The sequence below is a fragment of the Sceloporus occidentalis genome, unplaced genomic scaffold, assembly GCF_023333645.1.
Source record: "Sceloporus occidentalis isolate IW3139 unplaced genomic scaffold, rSceOcc1.0.p SCAF_3, whole genome shotgun sequence".
NCBI lineage: Eukaryota > Metazoa > Chordata > Lepidosauria > Squamata > Phrynosomatidae > Sceloporus > Sceloporus occidentalis.
Window position 1 is genome coordinate 22,066,627 of NW_028316983.1, and position 23,788 is coordinate 22,090,414.

The window sequence follows — 23,788 nt, forward strand, 5'->3', positions numbered from 1 at the left end:
GCACTGCGCCACCAGAGCTCCTACTATCCATTGGAAAACAAAGGTGTCACTATCTCAGCCACCCATGTAGACAATTTTGGAGTATTTCATATTTAAATTTTTGGAATTACTGATAAGGGATATTCAACCTGTATGAACTAAAGTGACACACATTATAATAGTTTATATTTTATCCATTATTCTTCATATTCTATAGAGATGCTGGCTTCTGTGTGCTTACATTGTCCTTGGTCCACGATTGGCTCCCAATGCATTTTGCTACCTCGGGTGAAAGACAAGATGGTGCCACTCCTTATTACATCAATAGTAGGCAGTTGGCATGGGCAGTTAAATCTAACTTCCACAACACTGGCGATGGGACAGTGTCTTCATCACATCTGAGGCAACAGGGTGGTTTTGAGAAAGGAGGTCAAGAACAGATGATGCAGCTTCTCCAACAGAAGGGAATAAGTGGGAATTCCAAAAAGGAACAGCCAGAAGGCTGCCAGAGCTCTTCTCCAACAAATGCCACTTGAGACAATATCTCACTCTGCTTAATGGTAATACTGACCCTGTTGAAAAAACAGCAAATGCAAGAAGGTAAAAAATGAGAAGCCATATAAGAATCTTGTCTACCAAAAATTTCACTAACAATGAAAATGCCATTATGTCCAACTGAACTTGTGTGCTGATTGGGAAAACATATAAGGTGTTACTGAAAATAGAACTGGAAAATGAACAGGTAATATGGCTAAATGGTCCAGAATTTGGGATATAATATTGAGATGGAGCATTGGGAAAGAATGTGGATGTTGGGCCTGAAAGAGTTATCATCTTATAGTAGAAGACTTTCACAAGATGATGCACCAAGGGTACTCAACACCAGGCAGATTGGCTAAGATGTTGTTGTCTTAACAACAAATGTTCGAAATGTGGTGTACAGGAACATACTTTTTTGGACTTGTAGTGTTCCTGGAGATGAATACAAAAATTAATGCAATCTGTTTTTAAATGTAGAATTGAGTTAAGACTTGAGCTGTTTTTGTTGGGTATATCAAAGGAGAAAATTAAAGGAATAAATTCTAAAATGATGCACTATATTATAATAGCAGCAAGATTGTTATATAGTCAGAACTGGAAAATGGATTGCCTTCCTAGAGAAGAGGAATGGACTGTTAACATTTTGGAGTTTGACAGAAACATATACAGGAATACTCTGAACCTAATCACTGTAATGTGAATAGCAATCAGGTAATATTATATTAGAATATTAATTGCTTTTATGGCAAAATATCATAACCCTGCTAATGAATACAATCGTGTGATTATGACCAACTATAAAATTTTAACAATATAAATACAATCAACATTTTAGCACTAAAAGTGCAACATGATCACTACAACAAAAATGATACTTTCTAACTTACTGACAGTCAAAATGACTCTTATGCATATGGTTTAAATGTATATCTGTCAAAGAAAAATATCCATATATATTTACAAAGTTTGTTAATACACTAGGGCCTGTTTTAAAACTGTAATAATTTAATTCCTTTTTAATGTACGTTTTTTAAAAATGTTTTTAATTGTACTGTTTTTAATGCTGTGAAGCCGCTCTGAGTTCCAGTCCTAGGAAAAGTGGGATACAAATAATAATAATAATAATAATAATAATAATAATAATATGGCCCTTGGTATCTGCTGGGGTATGGTTCCAGGACCCCCCATGGATACCAAAATCTGTGGATGCTGAAATCCCATTAAATACAATGCCATTGTAAAATGGTGTCTCTTATATAAAATAGCAAAATTCAGATTTGCTTTTTGGAATGTATATATTTTTGGAATATTTTCAAACTGTGAATAGTTGAATTGGTGGATAAAGAGGGATGACTGTATATGCACCATCCTTCCTTCTCTGACTATGTTTGTGGAAGTCTTATGAACAGTTGTTTAACCAAGGAGCTTATCGTGCAGCCCCCGGGGAAGTGATGGGGACAGAACAAAAGGGGGAACAGAATGGGGCAAAGGATGCATTTTACCACACGCTGGAGCGCCGCTGATGCCGCCAGAAGTTCCCATTCCATTCCCGATCCCTTCCACAGGAGGCGATTTTCAGGAACTGTTCAGAATCACTTCTGAAAGTCTCTTCCTGTGGGATGGATCGGGAATGGAATGGGAATTTCCAGCAGCATTAGAGGCATACTAGCATGCAATAAAATGCATCCTTTGCCCCATTCTGTTCCCATCCCACCCCCTTTTGTTCTGCCTTCATCATGTCCCCGGAGGCTGTGCGATAAGCTCCCAATAACAATAATGTTAAAAACATGCAAAAGCCACAGAGGTAAATTACTCTTTCAAGGAATGGTGTAATGGATCAAATAGAAATCAATTATTTCTCCTATATTGTATTGCAAAAAAAAAAAAAAAAAATTATAAGCAGCCCATATTTTTTTTTAAAAAAAAGACTGAGAATTATTATTTTTTCTTTATAAACAAGAAAGATAAGTTCATGGTTATGGATTCTGAACCTTGAAGCAATTTCATTTAATTGGTCAGAAGTAAAAGAGAAATTAAGTGAGCATCACTGAGAAACCATATATCATGAGTGTTAATATTTTTTAGGCTTGGGAAGTGGGAAGTCAATTATAGTTTATATTAGTTGTATTAACTGCTTTTGTGTTAACCGTTTTATTATATTTTTATAGGAGAGGAAGATGGGGGATTGGAGAGTAATGTAACAACAACATCAATAATAAAAATAATTTTTATTTCTTTTTCACCTCTCCTCAAGGCTCAGGCCCTGGTACAACATGTTAAAATACAAAACACAAAAAGAAAACACATAAAACCAACAGTTAAAATACAGTCCTTTAAAATCATTAAAATACACTCATATAATACATTCTTTAAAATATATCAATTAAAAGCCATGTTTAAAACTGACTAGATAGTTAATATTGCAGTTTAGTTTAGTTTAGAGTTAATTTGTAGGTTAATGTAAGTTTATGATTTGTGAGGTATGTGTGTAAGTGAGTGGGGTTTTTTTGTCTGTATGTTTTTACTTGTTTTTATATTTTAAAATGTAATAAAAAATAAATGCCACTATATCCCAAGTTATTATTTATTTATTTATTTGCCAATGGTTATATACTACTTATATCCAAGAATTTCAAAGCAGTGTACAATCAATAATAGCTAAATAGTTTTACCTATTATTGCAGAGGACCCAATTATGCACAAAACAAAATGACCTTCTCTTTTAAAATCCACGAGAGTTGTGTTAGATCCAAATGGGGAAAGTATGCTGACCCTGATATTTTAGCCCATGCTGAAAACTACAGACGGTTGGAACATGTCCATGTTCTGATAGAAGATTGTTCCAAATAATAGCTACCGCTGTATAGTATGCCCTGTTCCAACAACTACAGAATGGGCATGAGGAATAGGTTGCATCCCCATCCTATGGGGCATGTTAGACTCAGTGCGTAGGCCTTTGCTTTCCAGCAGCAAGAACAGTGCTGCACTGCCTTTGCCCTCCTTTGAGTTGAAGCCAAGGATTAAAAGCAAGATGTGGTTAACCTAACCTGAGTCTTGCCTTTAAGCTGTTGCGTCTCTGACTTGTTTACTGTGGAAAGAATAAATGACTGTATGGCTTAAATAATTTTAAAAACTCCCTACCACTCAAGATAACCCAAAAAATTCAAACCGGCCTCACACAATTAGGTCAAAGATTAAAGACTGGATGTTTTTGAGAGTGTGTGTGAGTTAAGTAACAACACTGTACTTTTGAACCCCATGAGAGCATTACTAAACCACCTCAGTAAGAACAGCATAATCTGAAGTATTCTAACCCTTTTACTTAAAACAGAAGCCAAATTTCAAAAGCAAAATATCCCCCAACAAGATATGGTACAATAAAATCCAGGACAGTGTAACCAGAGCTTGATAAAGTTACTTTTGGGGAGTTCAGCTCCCAGAACCCTGCTAATAATATGGCTGGTGGACACACTGATGGCCATGAGCCATTCTGGGATTTATACTCCAGAAAAGCAACCTTTTGTCAGCTATGATCCTCATAACGGCTAAAGTCTACTCAAATCAGAACAATATCAAACTCTAAATACTAGGATACTTTTGTGAAACTTACTTTTTCAGCACACAGAGATTCTTGGTAAAGTTTTTGTTTACAGATTCTAAATTTATTCACATACTTTTTTATTAAGTACTAATACAATGTTTATTTGCCAGGAAAAAAAAATGCCCAGCCTTTGCAAACACAGTATGCTTTATATTTTCACTTCAAAATGTCAAAGGAAAACAACAACAAATTTCTATTTTTCATTCTAAAACTATTTTATATCTATGTGTATTTATGTATCCTGTATACAGACAAACACAGACATGGTACATTGTTAAAAACAACAACTGTGGATGTCAATTTTACAAAGATCAATGCAGGCATGTAATCTGATAGTGATTAACCTGCCTTCCTCTTTTAGAAAAGGACTCTGTATTCATCAAGGGCTATAGTAAGGGTAATCCTTGTTTCTCCCTAATGAAGATGATCTACACAACAACAGCAAACCAGGCACCATATTCAATTGGCAGTATCTCTTACAAAGCCACAGGAACAGCTAGACCAGCTTCTTTACCCATTTGGGGGTTATTGTGTTAAGGTCTTTTTCTTTCAAGATCTATCTGTCTCAACTTTCCTTCTTAAAAAATAACAGCTTTCAGATTATGCACAATTTTTTGTGATGGAGTAGCTGCCTGTCTTCTATTGTTAACAAATGGAGATGCAAATATTGGCTTCACTTCTTGACTCCTGGAGACCCAGTGCCATTGATATGTTAATATAGTCTGTTCTCACATTTCTGTGACCCAGCATTATAAATTCTATAAGGCACTAGCTTCAGCAGAGGAGTATGACCCAAGGAAGATACCATTTCAATATGAAAATGATTATTTTCTTTCCATGACCAGGAATACAATGATTTCTTTTTTTAAAAAAAAAAAAGCAGAAAGTAGATTTATACAGCACAACAGTGAGTAAGTTAGTTCTTAAATTAATCCCTAACTAAAATTCCCAAATTTTAGAAAGGGAATAAAACAATAAAATGTAGTTTAATATTGGGATCTGTAGTTAGGTGAGCTAATTGGAATTCTCTGCTAGAGAGCTCTTGTTCTCTAGTTCAGAGAATTTTAAGAGCCTTTCCAGGGGCCCTTTCACACCACCCAGTTATTTTTTTATTGGGATGGTGTTACATTTGTTATTATTTATTCTTATTTGGGAAACAGAGCCACTGCTGAAACACAATACCTCTGTGAGGCAATAGGAATTGATTTGATAAATCAATATTCTTGCACTTGAAAGGGAGGGAGGGAAGCATAGGGGAAAGGGCTGGCAGGAGCTGGAGAGACATTGGTGGTTGGAGCAGTGGCTGGAGAGAAGGAAAGGCCCACTGGCCACCTTAGCAGGCAATTGTGTAGCCATGGGCTCCAGCCTAACCTGCAGGTTTCCTCAGAAGTAAATCCCACTGTGTTCAAGGAAGTTAGGTCCTCAGAAGCAAAGCTTGGGAAATGCAATACTTCAGAGGACTTCAGCTCCCCAGCCTGTTGTAGTCACCCCAAAGGTCACTTCCCCAAAGCTCTCCTGTGTAACCTACTTAATGCTCTCAACAAGCCTGCCTGGACCTCTGTGACTGCAGTCCTGTGAACATCTGACAGGACTCAGTCTCATTGAGGTCTGTGGGAGCAACTTTAGAGGACAAACGTCCACAATTAGGTCATGCCTGTGTTGACATCATCTGCAAGAAAGGCCTTTCAGGCCAGGATCACACAACCACCTAAACCTGCCAGTCTGCCCTTTCTTTATGCGGGGAATCCGTTCCGGACTCCCCCACATAAAGCAAATTCTGCCAATGCTCGAGCCCCATTTAAATGAATGGGGCTTGTGCATGCGGCGGTGTGGCACTACAGCAGCGCATGCGTGCCACGGGCACACACCCCATTATTCCCTATGGGACGTGCCACCCCTTCTCCCAGTGAGGCTTTCAGCGTATGCTGAAAACTGCGTAAAGGGCACCTGTGTATGTCGCAGGCGCATTGTAACCCTTTTTTAAACCACTTACATCCAGGCACAAAGAAATGCACCTGAGATCAGTGAAGCCAGAGGGGAGAAGAAAACTATACCTACTGATGTTGCAATATTGCAACTGCAGCAGAAGGGACAATTGGACCTGAAATTATAGCCCATCCAGGAGTGTCACTTGATGCGGTGGGAAGTACGGACCATACCAGCTGACATCCTAAGTGGTGTGTGTGTGTGTGTGTGACACCACTGCTCCCCAGACACCTGCATTTTGACAAAAACAGGCTGTGGCATTCACCTGCATCCTTTTAAAATGCTGGAGTTCAGCAGTAGAGATGGTGTGAATAGGGCAAGGATCAGTGAAAGGAGAGGCCTCAGTGGAGGGGGTTAATTAAAATTTAAGTTTTTTAATTTTAATTTAATTTTTTTTAAAAAAATATGTTTACATTTTCTTTAAAAATATCACATTTTAACCAAATTTTTACTTTAACCACATGAAATTATATGCATGTAAATATATTTATGTTACACATATGATATTGTAATTTAACTTAGCTAGTTGCTTATGTCACAACTACAGTTGGCACTAACCCCAATGAATGTGGACAGCCCACATTCAGTGATACATGGGAATTATGATTTATGAATAACATTAGTACAAAAATATTACTAAAGGTTCTGTATGGTATGGAAAAGGTAAATATGGGGGGGGGGGGGGGGATGTGACACCATGACTTACAATGCAGGGTGATACCAACCCTAATGACACCACTGTCATGCAGCAGTTAATGAGTTATTCCTGCCAATTAAAAGAGGTGGGCTAATAATGATCAAAATACAATGCAATATCCAGACACAAGTAACCAAAGACAATGTCATCCTACTGCATTCATGATTTACCAGCCTGGTGTGATAAAGTCCATATATTATTTTGTGAGCCTAGAGGTTGAAATAAATACCATAGAAAATAAAATCCATCGCAATATGAAATGTTTTTTCTTGGAGCAAAAGTTTTTTCAGCCACCAATTTAAACAGATGTGAAACAACAACAACAACAAGAGTACATATTTATTTGTCATATTGTCTCTGATCTGATATGTTGCTGAGAACAAACATCAGCAGCAGAGTGAGTAAAAACATTTTCTTTTGTTCTCCAGCAGATGTATCAGTTTCTTGAATTGTGGGAGGAAACGATCACCTCTCAACCCAAAGGAAACAGCATTTCATATCTTGTTTCTCTATAAATATGATCAAAGAGCTAATGAGGGACTTCCTTTGCTGTACCCTGGTGCTGAAAAAGCAGGGAGTGGGATCTTTTTTCACATGGGATGCTGTTATATATGCCCAACAAACCACTAGAGGGAATAATTTTAACTCTCTCACAGATTTGTGAGATAATTATTGAAGGGGGAAGAAATGAGATACATTTTAAAATATGACCTCACTATTCATAAGTATGCATTTATATCTATTTGCAGGTGTGATGATTTGGAAGTGTTAAAGCCAATGAGAAATCAATCATGCTTAAGATACCCATGAGTTCCTTCTGGAAGCTATTTTTAAGCTAAATTTGCATAGGGATGTACAACAATGCTCATGCATGGCTGTAACAAATGCCATACTTGGGTGATGCAAAGAGAAGGCACAAAAGAGCTCTTTAGAAACCTGAAAACCCAGAATACCCATGCAGCTTCATTTGTTTTTTGGAGGAGGTTCGAGACCAGTCAGTTTAAATAATGGCAGACCTGATAAATGAAATACAGAAGTTGATATTATAGTGACAATCCAAGTTTCACAAAAGACTGGATACAAATTGGGAAGAAGAGTTTTGTCAGAAATCTACAGATTTGTCACTATACTCTTCCCTCCCTCAACTGCAATTTTAAAATCCAGTATTTCATACTCTCTACCTGTCCCGACAGGATGATCCAGTTCATGGATGATCATAAATTAATCCTGAGTTGTCCCAATTTTTAACTGCTTTTAAAATGTCCATTTCTTTCTCCTCTTTCCCCTTTCTCTCTTCGTTCCCATCTTACTTCATTTCCTCCAAACTGAGTTCAAAGTGCAAAGCTAGTTTGCACTCAGTTAATTCAATTGTAACCACTTTTGTGTTCTTCCTCATTAATAACTTTTGCCATCTTAACCACACTCTCATGTTTTATCTGTTAAATGCTCACTTTGTATAGTGGGAAGTTACTGCACCTTTTTTTGGATGATTTGCGGTTGAGATAGATCCAAAGAGAGATGTGAGCTTCCTACAAATGTAACAACATATGCCAAAAACTGGGAACTGTCTATTAGATTTATCATCATTTCCAGATTTAGAGATGGAGAGACACAGTTTTTTTAGTTTTGTGTATCTCTTTTATTTTTCAAAAAAGCAGGTACAGAAAAGTATTCCTGTACCTGCTTTTGCAGCCCTGTTTGTTTCATGTGAGATGTGGTACCTTAGGGGCTGTACAGACTGGCCATTAAGGCTGGCCTGGGGGTGGAGTTGGGGTATGGCATCCATATGATGCATGTCCCAATTCCACCCCCAGGCCAATGTGACACCACATGCTGCATGGCGTCATGGTGCTCCTCTGGCGCTGCATCTACATGATGCAGCACCAAATAAGTGTGGAAAAGCCATGCAGAAAAGCGACATCAGGGTCACAGCATGTAGTTGCCGCAGCCTCAATCCAGCGCTAAAAGGGGCTGTCTGTCAAGTCCCTTTGTTTCCTATCTATAAAATTAAGATTCCAACTAGTTTTGATGGGATTTTCTCAGGGATATTTTAAAGAATTTTTATAGCATGTAAACATAGACCAGTAAACATCCAATAACATATCTTATGAGAAATATTACGTGGTTGGTCACTAACAGTGCAGTCCTCTGTTTTGTCAGAAATCCAGCTGAGAAAATAGGGCTTACTGCCACATAAGCATTTATACCATACAATCCTGTACTGTATAACATTATCCAGGGTGAGCTGCAATTAATTCCTTTTAAACTTGCATTTTGCTCACACAGTGCTAAGCGCTTGGATAATTAAGTAAAAAGTTTTTCTTTCCCTGCCTTCTGAGTCCTCCCGTTCTCTATTTCCTCATCTTTTGTATTTTGTTTTTACTCTTTCCCCATCCACTTCTTCTTTTATTGATTCTACAATTAAAGTATGATGGTTGCAGAGAATTGTGGGCTTGTTAGATACCTGATAATTTGCCCTAGATTGGATTTGAGCTCCCTGACTCCTTTATACAAAACGTAGGCTCTGCCTACCACTGACATTTGCAGATCACACTTGTTCCTTGGGATGCGTGCAAAAAGGATGCAGAAAATGTTCTGTATATGCTCAGAGGCTCTCAAAGTCCCCATCTTTGTAGCTATTCATCTATTACTGCATTTGCAGTGGGAGGTGGAATGAAAAGAAAGATGCAGTTGAGTGACGAAGTGAATTGATGCAGATGTAAGATGAGATCCCATGCTGTGGGGCAGCCTTTCTCAAACTGACAGTTCTCAGCTGTGACTCCCACCATTCCAAATAAACACTCACATTATGAACTCTGTAATCTGTGTTGAGAAAAATTCCACGTTGGAGGAAGGCATCTTTAAAAGGACTATAAGAGACCTTTTGAAAATGCTAATCATAAAATTTGTTCTCCTAAGTTTAACAATGACAACCCCCATGCCATTCTCTGCAAATCTCACGGTTTGGCCCAACATAAATAATTCAATCCATGAGTTAATTAACAATAACTTCCTGAATCTTACTGAGAGCCAGCATGTGTAGTGGTTTGAGTGTTCGACTAGGGGTCGGGAGACCAGGATTTTAATTTCCACTCAGCCACAGAAACCCACTGGGTTACCTTGGCCAAGTCACACTCTCTCAACCTCAGAGAAAGGCAAAGGCAAATCCCCTCTAAACAAATTCTGCCAAGAAAACACCATGATATGTTTGCCTTAGGGTTGCCCTAAATCAGAAATGGCTTGAAGGCACACAGCAACTGAATTAAATGAGATCATTTTTTGTGCTTATGCTACCAAATTAATTTCTCAGTTTATAATGGAAGCTGTCATATTTCGGGGATATTATGAAACAACATGAATGACTGGAAAAAATAACTGAGCATTTCTCCATCATGACATGGCATTCTGTGCCTTTCAATTTGCCATTCTGAATTGTTAGTGAGCCATAAATTTATGTGACTCTGGATTGGATCTGAAGGAAGGGGGGATTCAGACAATTCCCAGAATCTTCTGGGTAGTCTCTCTCTCTGGCTTTGCTTCACGAATGAAGATTCAGGAAGGACTCATCCTGCGCTTTGTACAAGCACGTTGGTGACTAAAAAGGCCAGTCCATGACAAACAGGTCCGGTTGCAGAAAGCACAACGGAAAGTCTCCTTGGGTGATGTTTCCGGGTTGTGGTTCTTTCTGCGTTGTCGTTTCTTTTTTAGACTCATTTGCCTTGAGCTTTTGAAAAAGGCTGCAGCATCATGGTTAGTGCATCTCCATGCTTCCTGATGTGAGGCCAGGGTGGACCATTGTTGGTGATCAATTTGGCCAAGCCTGAGATGTTTCAGGGAGTCCTTGTATCTCTTCTTTGGGGCGCCTCTCTTATGCTGACCCATGGTGAGTTCACTGTAGAATACTATTTTTGGGAGGCGATGGTCCTTCATCCTAGAAACGTGTCCTGCCCAGCGCAGCTGCGTCCTCAATAGCATGGCCTCAATGCTGGTGATTCCTGCTTGCTCAAGGACAGCAACATTTCTCACATAGTCAGTCCAGTGTATATTTAGAATTGTGCGTAAACAGCACTGATGAAAGCGTTCAAGGAGTCGTACGTGCTGGCGATAGGTGACCCATGTTTCAGACCCATAGAGGAGACTAGACAGTACAATGGCTCTATACACACTGATTTTTGTGCTTCGCCTCAAGTGTTTGTTACTCCAGACTCTTTTGTGAAGCCTTCCAAATGCATTATATGCCTTTGCCAGTCTGTGATTGATCTCTTTATCAATCTTGGCGTCTGAGGAGATGATGCTTCCCAGGTAGGTGAACTGCTGGACGGACTTAAGCACAGATGTGCCTACAGTGATGTAGTGTTGCTCCTGAGGTGCATTTTCTTCAGACTGACTTCCAGTCCAAAGAGCTCTGCAGCTGTTGCAAAACAAGATGTTAGGCGCTGCAGAGCTGCTTCCATATGGGCAACGAGGGGAGCATCATCAGCAAAAAGCAGCTCATGTAATCATGGTACTCTAAATCCCCCAAAAGTAACTTTTTGAAACTTCTGAATCTGAGAATTGACACATTTGTTTTAAACACTCTTAATTGCAACCTTGTCTCTTCAACGGATGAGAGAGATTTAATAAGTGAGAGGCTGGAAGGTTGTTATTTTTTCCTGCAAATGTCATCATTTGAGCTGAAATGCTCATGCCACCAGGACCGATCAAATAGGTTCTTGCTCAACAACATGCAATACATTAATGTCCAGTTCTTGTTATTGCCCAGTCTAATGTGTCCTGCTTTCTATACTGCCCGCCTCTTCAGTGCAGTCCCTCCTTGGTCCTTCCAAAGGTTATTCTTTCTGCAGAGTTGGCTCCAGGAAGATTCAAGGAGATCAGATTTCTTTGTTCTATCCCAACAGTTCAGAGAAATGAAACCTCCCCCATGGAGGGATGTAAATGCAATTTAGTGAGAAGCTGTAAAACAGGCCAGGCCGGTTTCAGCTTCAAGCTTGGAGAGTTTGAGCTTTATTTACTTTCCTGCTCTGCTCTGCTGCTGGTTATACTACAGTAGGTTCATTAGGAATGGAGCTAGTTCCTTAATCATGAAGTCCAAACTGTCAGCGTGTTCGTGTTTTTTTTAGCTTCCTGCCCAATCTTCTGTTCAAAACATTGAAGCCACTTCTGATATTGTGGTGGATGGCTGCATTTTCAGTGGATAATATACCTGTATGACACTCCAGGAATCTCTGTATGATTCAGATTAAATAAGGCTCAAGTGTAGCAACTTTGGAAAACCAAGGAAAGGTTTTGCAGCTCACATCGGGATTATTCAGACAATGGGTTTTTTTTATTAATGTGACCATCTGAATAACCTCACTCATTTGGGTTTTGTTGTTCACACTTTTTAAAAAAAATTGGGACTGCATTTATGCACATCTCTGCGAGTTTGGTTGCTCACACATGTCAGCACTCGAATAAAGATGGAGCTGATGATGCGGATGTATTCAAAATACATTCAAAGCATATAGAGTTTTATCCTGGTTTATCCCAAATCTATTTGCATAAGTTATTCACATAGCCAACAATGTAAATCCTTTAGGAAAACCTGGGGGGGGCTGAGATCGGCCTTAGTGGGGGGTTTTGCGGCCCCCTCCCAAAAAAAAACCTTACTTAGACACACTCAAAATGCATGTGAACCACAAAGATTCAACCCACATTCTACCAGGATTATTTTCACTGTCTGAATAACCCCTTAGACTACATTTGTGCTGCAGAAATAATCCAGTTTGATGCTGCTTTAACTTCCATGGCTCAGTGCTATGGAATTCTGGGGATTTTAGTTTTGTGAGCTTATTCAGTCTTCTCTGTCACAGAGCTCTTGTCACACAACAAACTACAAATCCCAGGATTCCATAGCTTTGGGTCATGACAGTCAAAGCAATGTTAAACTGGATCATTTCTGTAGTGCAAATGCAGCTTTAGAGTTACTGCTCTCAGCTCTACCCAAGGAAAGAAATACAGCAGCACTCACCTCCTGTTAACAGCAGAACCAAATGGCTGCGTTAACCCCTGGGTACAAACATGCCACTATTCTACTATAGTTTCATATTATCCATTGTAACGTGTTATCTACAATAGATATATTGGAGATAGTTTACATATTTTAGTTGTTCCTTTCATTGTTTCATTGAGGTCATTAATATTTGTGTTATCACTGTATCAAAGATTTTGTATACTTGTCCTTACAATCATTCATGTTATAGTGCTGCATATGTCTTTCCACATTACTTACTTTAGCATATTTATAGCCCACAAAATTATTCTATGTAACTATATTTTGCTATGTAATTCTATAGCATTACCTCTACATTACATGTTTCACATTTATTTTGTACCTAGTCCATCCTAGGCATCCATCCAGCTCCATCCTGACAGACATCTTGTGTCTATCACAGTGATATAAGCAATACAATACTCAGACTCATAAACTCACAGAAGAGACCCAAAGGCCATCTAAACCAACCCCTGTTACTGTAACAATCCACCATAAAAGCATCCCTGATGTTTCAACACATGCAGCCTCAACCATCACTTTAAAAGAGAATTGAGGGGTTATATGTTGATTTTCTGTGGGCTGCAAACAGTTAACAGTATTCCACTAGGAGATACCTAGCTTATATCGGATGGTTATAGGTTAATAATAAATTGTCTATAAGGCAGAGCTTGGGTCCAACAAGTTACAGATAACCTTAGTTAACTGTGAACACACCTAGACTGATTGAAAAGAGCCAGATTTTGTTCTTGGGTAAAAATAAACTAACATGGGGAGCTGGTATAAAAAAAATCTCTGATTGTATCAGGAGCTTGGCAGAAGAATATTCTGGGATAAACAAAACATGTAGGAATCTCAGAATTGGAAAGCACTGGAACAAAATCCTGGATTTTAATCAGTCTGGATGCACCTGACTACTTATCTTAGAGATAAGGAGCATGCAACAAAGGTATATTTCAAAGGTAATATAACAAGCAAGAGTGAAGTTCAACAAATAACCACTTCTAGTTAGTTCCAAACAATTACTGTTTGAGGCATTTAACATACTTTTTTTTTCTGTTTTAGGCCATTCTCTTATCAATACACAGAAAGGGAACAGAAAGTAATATGTTATGTATTTAAAATATTGATATTGCACCCAGGATCAATTAAAATACATTAGAACAATTTAAATATAAAATAATGAGGTATATGTTGGAAACATACAAAAGCATTTGACAGTTAAAATATTAAACAATTTAACTACAGAATCAGATTAAAACCTGTAAAGAAATTGTTACACCCCAAGGTACTTTGATAATAGAAAAGCAACAAGTAACACAATGGGTGAGTTCCCTTTTCAATGCTATCAAGGGAAACATGCCATTCTCAAATGCTACTAACAAGCAATAGGAATGAACTTCTTTTAAAAAGTAAGTTTCCAGGCTCAGATACAAGGTAAGTCTTTAAGTTGTTTTGTTTTGGTAATTTCTCCTCTGCCACTCTAGACTGAAAGAAAGTCCATCATATTGAGGAAGGTCTCTGACGTTTTCAGAGGCACGGGGGCTGAAGGAGATTGATTTCTTGTGCCAGTTAAACAACATTAGATCCAGCAACAACATATTTGGAATTCTACTGGTGCTGATAAATGCTTAATGTGTGCTCTGCATTGTACAGATATGTAGACCTGACTTGCTCCACAGACTTGTTCTTGGGTAATCATCTCACATTATGTTTTCCATTTATACTACAGTATAGAATGCAAAGCAATTGTGTAATCTCTAGCTGGGAATGGAAATCTGCTTTTAAAACAATTCAGCCAAAGAAATACTGTACAACAAATATTACATAGTCCTTGATGGCATGTAGTGAAGCAGTGACTCTGAGATGATTGGATCCCATCCCTTTCCCTTGTTTGTGTGTTTTGCCAAAAAAAAAAAAAAGTTGGGATTTCCAGTCCACTTTTGAGATGCTGGTGGTAACATTTAAAGCCCTAAATGGCTTATGGCCTCTATCGTCGGATGACACACAAACATGTCTTTATAATGATTCGAACCATCTAGCCCAGGGGTGAATGGCATATAATCATCCAGATGTGGTTGAACTTCAGTTCCCAGCATTCTTAATCATTAGCTAACTGGCCAGGACTGCTGGAAGCTGCAGCCCATCAATGACTGGAGGGTCACATGATTTATCGTCACTTCTGATCTTTTGATTATCAGTTCATATACTCATGAGAATAAAATCACCCCAATAGCAAAAGTGAAGATGAGAGCATTATTTACCAAACAGAGGTCATTACAGGCAAAAGAGAGAAAGGGAAGTGTGGGGATAATTATGAATGCAAGTTAATGCTATTTGAGTTCAGCATACCCTCCAACATTTCACAGCTGAAACCCAGGATACATGTGGCAAGAAACATCAGAATATGATCATGGTGCCAAAAGTAATTAATAAGGGGAAACACACAAGCTAGGAGTGTGTCTCCGGATGATCTCTCCCAGCGACTTTGTGTAAATGTTAAACAGCATGGGGGACAGGATGGCGCCCTGAGGGACGCCAGTTGTCTGCTCACTTTTACAAGAGCAGCTGTCCCCCAGCATCACCATCTGAAATGTACCCGAAAGGTAGGACCGAAACCACTGCAATGCAGTGCCTCCGATACCTAGCTCCCTCAGGCGTTCCAGAAGGATACCATGGCCTATGGCAGGGATAGGCAACCTATTTGAGCCAAGGGCCGGGTTGCTGTCCCTCAGACAACTGGGGGGGGCGAAGCCAAAAAATAAATAATTAAATAATTTTAAAGAAAATTAAATAAATAAATAAAATATAAAAAACAATTCCTGCATACACTGCACACGTCATATTTTGAAGTAAAAACCAAACCAGTCGTTATGCAACCTCTCTCTTTTTTTCTTTTCTCTTTTCTGAAGCCTTGCAGTTCTGCAAAAGCAAACCCCCTCCCACCTCTTCTGCACACAAGACTTTATTAGGAAGGAAAGAATTTGAAACATTAACTACTACTACTTTCCTTCTTTCCTTTTTTTTTTTTTGCCTTGGGCATGTCACACTCTCTCAGCCTCAGAGGATGGCAATGGCATCCCCACCCCCTCTGAAGAAAACTGCCCAGAAAAACCCCACAGAAGCCATAACAACTTGGAAGCCACACACAGCAATAAACCCAAACTTTGCCCAGGGGGGGCAAGTCACACTCTCTCAGCCTCAAGGGAAGGCAATGGCAAACCACCACCACCTCTGAAAAAACTTTGCAAAGGATCGTTTCATAATAAGTCAGGAAAACAACTTGAAGGCACACTATAACAACCACACCTCCCAGCCCTTGTATCTTGAAGGCATGAGGGCACAGATGGCAGAAATGGACTTCCCTTTCTGGCCAAACACCCCCCCCCCCCCCCATACACACACACACTAAGCACATTTGGGCATTTCACATGGCTTTACTTAACATGGCAATCTCTTGCATATTTAATCAGAGGCTTATTGCAGAACCAAACTCTTTGGGTTTCACACTGAACATAGTTTAACATGGCTATGCATATATTGAACATGTCCAGGTGGTTTCACAAGGAGTGGATTTGCTGTTTCAGGTTTCTTGCACCAACTATACTTCTCAGAAGTGTGTACTTGGTCAAGGGACTTTGGTTTTTCTTCACTGCGCATGAGTTTGTAAAAATCACAGCAATTTACACTGGCCATGCCTCAGAACCAAAAACACACAGAAAAGGCACTTTGGAAAGTCACACTCTGTCGGCTTCTGAAACAGTGCCTGTATGCCTCTGAAGCTGACTCATATCATCATCATCATCATCATCATCATCATCATCATCATACTATCATTGTCAAAATAAGGGAGACTTGTTAGCATTAAAAGCACCCAAAACACACTTTGGAAGGTGACACTCTCTCGGCTTCTGAAACAGTGCCTGCATGCCTCTGAAGCTGACTCATATCATCATCATCATCATAATCATCACCACACTATCATTGTCAAAACAAGGGAGACTTGTTAGCATTAAAAGCACCAAAATTAAAAAAAACCAACCTTGTAGCCAGAGGCCTCTGGCCACTCACCACCTCCTCCTCCTCTTCCTCCTCCCCCCTCCTCCCCCCTCTTCCATGCCCCACGCCGGCCTGGGGTCGGGGTGGAGGAGGCAGAGGAGGCGGGGGAGGCCTGGGAGGGTGGCGTTCGCTGGCGGCCCCAGAGCCTCTCCCCGCTCTGTGGAAAGGCCGAGGCTTCCGCACAGGGCGGGGAGGAGGAGGAGGCCGGCGGCGATTGTGCCAATCGGCGCATTCGCCCACGCCCTCAGAGCCTCTCCCTGCCCTGTGGGAAGGCCCAGGCCTCTGCACAGGGTGGGGAGGAGGAGGAGGCCGCCGGCGATCGCGCCAATCGGCACGATCGCCGATGGCCCCTGGGGGGCAGCAATCGGTGGCAGGGCTGGGGCCGGTCCCATGGTCTCCGTGGGCCAGATCCGGCCCACGGGCCGTACGTTGCTGACCCCTGATCTATGGTATCAAAAGCCACTGAGATGTCCAAGAGCAGCAACAAGATCACACTTCCCCTGTCCATGCCCAGACAGAGATCACTGACCAAGGCAACCATGGCAGTCTCTACTCCGTATCCCGCTCTGAAGCCAGTTTGAAATGGGTCCAGCCTAATCAGCTTCATCAGCTTGGAGTTGGAGGGCAACAGCCCTCGCGATCACTTTGCCCAAGAATGGTAATACAGAGACCAGCCTGTAATTGTTTCTTATCAGGGGATCAAGGGAGGGTTTCTTCAAAAGTGGTTTGTCCACTGCCTGTTTAAGCTTAGATGAAAATTTTCCCTCCCTGAAAAGCTCATGCTGCCAACTTCTGTCTTTTAGTTAGTCTCAAAGGTGCTACAAGATCTCTCTGCATAATATAATCATTCTGTTTTCCTGAAAGCAAAGACACAGGATATTTGCAAAAGACAGAAACTTTGGTCAGGTGTTGTAATGCTGAACCAAATCTATATGTTTTGTTATAGAGTAGTTTTGGAATCTGTTTTAGTTTTGAATTTATTTATTTTTTGCCAGAAATATAGGGAGAAGAATAATGTTTGGTTTGCAAAGAGAAGTGCAATGTCGAATTTTTATGTTATCACTGATTGACTTGGAGAAACAGTATCTCCATGGGAACAGATGACTCTCTGCCTCCCAGGTGTCACAATCCACAATCTTACCCATAATTTGTTTATTGACATGAAATGTGATAAAAGATCATCGTGAGTTCTTTAACACAGTTTAAAAAATTCTTGATTTTATATATATATATATATATATATATGAATGAATTAAATTTTGACTACATTAAGTCCCATTGATTCCAAAAGCTGTATTCTAATAGTTACTACATCTGGATCCAATTCATTATAATTAAGCTTTTAAAAAAAACCCTGAAAACAAGAGAAGAAGGATGCAGTGTGTGTCTTTCACTATAAACATTTCCTGATTTGTTCTGTTAAACTTCAAAAATGATTTTGAAATATATGGAGTGAAGAATGGGCTGTGTCCCCATTTCTGAAGCTAATAAAAATATTAGGTTCAATATTATGTTCAATTTTGTATATTGTAATGGCCAAGATGTCTCCGGTCATGTTTAGACCAATATCCCCAAACATGTGAAAAACGACAACATGATTTTTTTTAGCTACAATCTGAATGTTCACATGGGATGAAATCTTACTGAATTAAGTGAGACTATTTGTCAGTAATTATTACTGGCTTGAGATATATAAGAGATACAGATGGCAAAGGCAGCATTGGTGAAATGTTCCAATGAAAACCACAGCTCAGGTTGGTTATAGAAAAGCAATGGCTAAGCATTAAAACTCCAGTGATCTTATGTAGAACAGCTGCTTATAATGTCTGTGTGGAATGCTGTTCACCAAGTGTATGAACAATACAGCTATTGTATCCTAAGAGAGTCGACTGAACCCTGGATAATCGGCATGTAACCTTCTCTATTAATAGTGCAGACAGATACGTGAATTAGCTGAATGCTGCGGACATATGCCATGCATTAGCTAAAAAAGCCTTACAATCCTCATAACAACTTGGCCAATGATTATGGCCATAATTATTCTTTAGAACTTGCTAACATCAGAGGAGTTTTTTTTAAAAAATCAATAAATAATCTGTTGAGTCAATGAATAATCAGTCAAATAAGGATGTGCTGTAAAGACTGACTTTTGCAGATTATTGTTTGACCTCTAGAACATATAGATTTTGATATTTAACAGCTGCTGGATTGTATTTCTTTTCCTTTGTTTCAACTCAGCAAGTCCATGGTAAAGACAATATAATCTGAAGCATGAAGTTGGAGCGACTAGCATATGAACACAAATTTTCTTTGGGATTTCTAATTTGTGCTAGCATTTGTTTGCCATCATCTAACACTTGCCTGGCATCTCTTGGCACTTGGCAGATAGGCCATTATAAATGGTGACCAAGTGGCCCTGATGGTGATAGTGGTCTGAGCCCTGCTGATAGTCTCAGCTAAAATCAACTCACTGCTTCAATTGCTGAACACTTTTGTAAATCACATTGATTCAATGGGTCTGCTTTAACATATCCTTCAGTGTTTCACAGACGCAAACTGATATACATATGGCTAAGCAACATCAGAGTGTGGCCAATATGGCAAAAGTTACTAATGATGAAGAATAGACAAACTGGGAGATGCTGCAGCAATTTGCCTTTGCCTGACTCTACTGGGAAGGGTAAGATCCCAGATCCTCCTCTTTCCTCTCCAACTGAATTAAGTACAAACTACTTTTATACTTTGAACACAGTTTGCAACAACAGATGTGAACTGGGGACTAGGAGGGGAAGTGGAAGGAGGAGAGAGAACTGGGACATTTTAAAAGCAGGTGGAAAGGCAGAATGAAAGGATTAAGTTGGACTGTTCCTGCCAAATGAGGACATTTAGAGGGTACACTCTAACTGAGCTAACCAAATGGACTCAGGCCAGTAGACTAATATTTGATGCCGTTATATAGTAATATCTAATATCCTCATTCAGATATTGTTCAGAAAGTCATAGGGCACAAGTAGGGCTGCACCTACACTGCACAATTAATCCAATTTGACACCATTTTAATTGCTATGGCTGAATGGGATGGAATTCTGGGACTTGTAGTTTTGTGAGATATTTAGTCTTCTCTTTCAAAGATATCTGGTGCCATAACAAACTAAATATCCCAAAATTCCATACTATGGAGCTATGACAGTTAAAGTAGTGACAAACTGCATTATTTCTGCAGTGTAGCACTGAAGTGGAACATCATAGCTGTCCTCACCACTGCAAGACTTGTTCTAATGGTTTTATAGTATTGTATTTTACCTGTTAGTTTTATGTGCTTTTAATTGTGTTTGTACTTTAACATGCTGCACCTCGCCTTGAACCTTGAGAGGCAAGAAGGAAATAATAATTATTATTGTTATTATTATTTATATAAAAATTACACACACACACAATTATCTTGTCATGTCAAGCTTGTTTCTTAAAACTAGGCTTTGGTTGGACCCTTTTCCTCATGACTGTAAAACATGTAGAGAGTAATGTGTTGGAGAACCTTTGGGAGGTTGGGAGGTCTTTGGGAGGCAGTTGCACTATAATTCCCATTATTGCAGACCACTGAATGCACTGGCTAGGTCTAGAGATATACATTCTCCCTCAGAAACAGAACAAAATATGGGGAAATCTCCCCCCCCTTCCCCCCCTGGAAAGATTGCAAAGTGTATTTGTGATAGTATGTATTAGAATTATGAATAAAATATTTATATTCAGTTCCATTACATTAGTACTAAAACTATCTGGCAAGTAGACTTATAAGTAAGTGTGTGTGTGTGTGTGTGTGTGTGTGTGTGTGTGTGTAGCATCTCACATCACTACAATCCCTGGTATCGGTTTCCTCTTCTTAGTTCTTTGTATGGGAATTAATTATTTATGTTTGTCTGACACTATGGAAGACTAGAAGGTACCACATAACTTTCTATGCTTTATTAATATTCTGTTTGGAGTTTTGTTTTTGTTTTGTTGGCTCCTCATAAACTTGCAAAAAGAAAGAAGTACCTTGTAATTCCAGGCTGAAGATGCTGTAGTCCTATTTTAATAAAAATAACATTTTAACAAGTACATTCAATTTGTAATTATTTTCTAAATAATATATTTCTCAATATACATGATATACTTGGCCAAATTATATATAATGCATTTCAGTGCTCCTGTTCTAAAAAAAATAATCTTCAGTATAGACAGGATGCTAGTATTGCATTAAATTTGAGGAGTTTTTCTTACCCCAACACCCCCAGAAGGAAAAAAGCTTTTCCCATGGCAATAATAATAATAATAATAATAATAATAATAATAATACCCCACCCTATATCACAAAATCTTGGATGGCTTACAAATAGCATTAAAACAAGTTAAACAGTTTAAAACAATAAAATGTTAAATAAAAGCATATTAAACAATATGTTTAAATTAAATTTTTATTACACAGTACATAATGCCAATTGTACAATCCATATTTCATAATATCCTTTTCTCCCCTCTCCCCCCTCCGAAAAACAGCATTTGAGGGAAATACGTTCCAATCAAGTTAACAATCATTATCGGAGATGTGCATAATATCATTAATTATATTTTTTACTTCTTCATACCCCATTTTACCTTCCACTTTCTTAATCAAAATTTCCCATTTGTCTTTCCATGATTCTTTATTGCTTTCCCCAATATATTTAAGTCTTTTTTCCCTAAGGAAATCAAATAATATGTATTTTTTTATGTATTTAAACAAATCAGACTTATTCCAGTTCAATTTCTTTTTCCATCCAAAAGCAATCACTGCATGGGCAGCTTTTAGAAATTGTTTTATTACATATCTTTGCTTACTATTCAATCTTAACTCCCCTTAATTGAGAGTTAAACAATTTTCTTTTATTAATTGTATCTCTGTCCCTATGATTATATTGTATTAAACAACATTATGAGTTAAATACATGAGTTATGTATTAAATACAGCTTTAAAAAGATTTAGATGTTGTTTTTAAAACTACAATTGGCCCTCTGCGAGCCTATCCGCAGATGTGCCAACTTAGGTTGCCTTAACACCCTCCAAAGGTGAGTTGTTTCCATACATTGGAAACAACATGAAGGCACACAACAACAACAACAACAACAACAACAACAACAGTATTTAGGATTAAGTAATGAGGCCCAAAGGCCTTGATAAACAACGAAGTTTTAATGTGGTGCCTAAATTAAATGAGTGTTGGTGCCAGCTGAGCCACACCACAATTGGAGTGCCACAGCTGAGAAGCCCCTGCCCCATGTCCCAACACAGTGTATTTCTAAAAACTTTACACCTCTAGGAACGCTGATTGCTTGTGGAACCGAACAACTTCTCAAAAATCCAAGGTTTTCTCTTCCTGGGTTAAAGTATTTCATTGAAACAGCAACATATACCCACTACACCCCCCTATGTTTAGCAAAGGACAGCTGAACAAAGTGTCGTTTACCTTTTCAAAACAGAGGAAGCCAATTCACAATTCAGGATCGGGTTTTATTCTTTCTCCTCCTCCCCCGCCTTTTTTTCTGGCTCTATTCCTGCCCAAGTTCTTCTCAAATCGTACAAAGTTATGACTCAACATCTCACCATAACAAAATAACGTATTGGAAGAGAACAGAAATATCAGTGTCAGAGAAGGCAAGGCCTGGAATCAGAGCAAAGGTTGGAAGCTACAACTGGGAAAGCTGTTGAACCTGTCTGGGAGTGTGTTAGGCAGTCTGTGACAAAAAGAACGGGCTGATGTGGAATCCAGAATATAGGAGAAAGAAAACAGTCAGTTAAAAATGTTCTCTGGGGAAACATAACAAAACAAAAGATCTCAGCACAATGGTCTTCTTGAAATTACAGGTGCTGAATGATTAGGATTCTAACAAAGATAAATATACTTCATTTCTCCTCCTTAAAAATAATTTTAAAAAACCTTTTTAAAGATTTCCCCCCAAATGCAAAGAAAATAATAAGTCACACCAAAATACAAAGGAAATAAATCATGAATAATTTTGAGAGAAATAAAATGCAGAAACCAAGGGCCATTCACATTACAAAAAAAATCGGTTCTGAAACCGATTCAGTCACGTGAAGTTCCTACTCACCCCGAATCTCACACAAGCGAATCCGGGGCTTGCACACCCGTTCCGTGTTAAATGGCCCCTAGCGCGGTGTTTTTGAAATCGGCACAAATACCGTTTCTTTTGGAAAACCCTGGGTCCTGGGAATGAGAACTTGGCCTCGATCACGATCGAGGCAAATTGAGGGAGGGATTTAGGTCAGAGGGTGGGCAAAGGGCAAGGCATTTCCTCCCCTCATCGGAGGGGAGGGGGAGGAGGAAAGAGCCCTGGGAAGAAGAGAGCAAGGGAAGGCATTCTTTAGGAGCCTCTTTTCCCTGCATCCCCTGCCCAAAGCCCTCTGTCTCTGGGCATTCCTTCCCTTGCAGGAGGAAAAAATTCAGGTCACGAACTCATGTCAGGCAAACCCCCCCCCCCCTTTTCAAATTCAAACAATTTTTTTTGAGCAAATATGCGCATTGAATACATTATGTCTGTATTCCAGAGGCAGATGGAGCTGGGCTTGCACTTTATATCCTTAGATCTCCTTGCCTTCTGCAGAGGGGGAAGTTACAAATGTTGCAAACAATCAATGTTACATTTTTAACAATTTTTTTGGAGCAAATATGCACATTGAATACATTATGTTTGTATTCCAGAGGCAGATGGAGCTGGGCTTGCACTTTATATCCTTGGATCTCCTTGCCTTCTGCAGAGGGGGAAGTTACAAATGTTGCAAACAATCAATGTTACATTTTTAACAATTTTTTTGGAGCAAATATGCGCATGGTTTGTCTTCTTGAGCAGATACAGCAAG

The 23,788-nt window shown here is 39.2% G+C and overlaps 1 long non-coding RNA gene across 1 annotated transcript; it reads right to left on the reverse strand.

The window, feature by feature from the left end:
• Window positions 1-488: 488 nt before the first annotated feature.
• LOC149315640 (uncharacterized) lies at window positions 489-22,442 on the reverse strand. The gene is made up of 3 exons (XR_016280677.1): window positions 22,377-22,442; window positions 20,929-20,959; window positions 489-551 (listed from the first exon to the last, which is right to left on the reverse strand). It is a non-coding gene; the product is annotated as an uncharacterized LOC149315640 (long non-coding RNA).
• Between the last annotated feature and the right edge of the window lie 1,346 nt (window positions 22,443-23,788).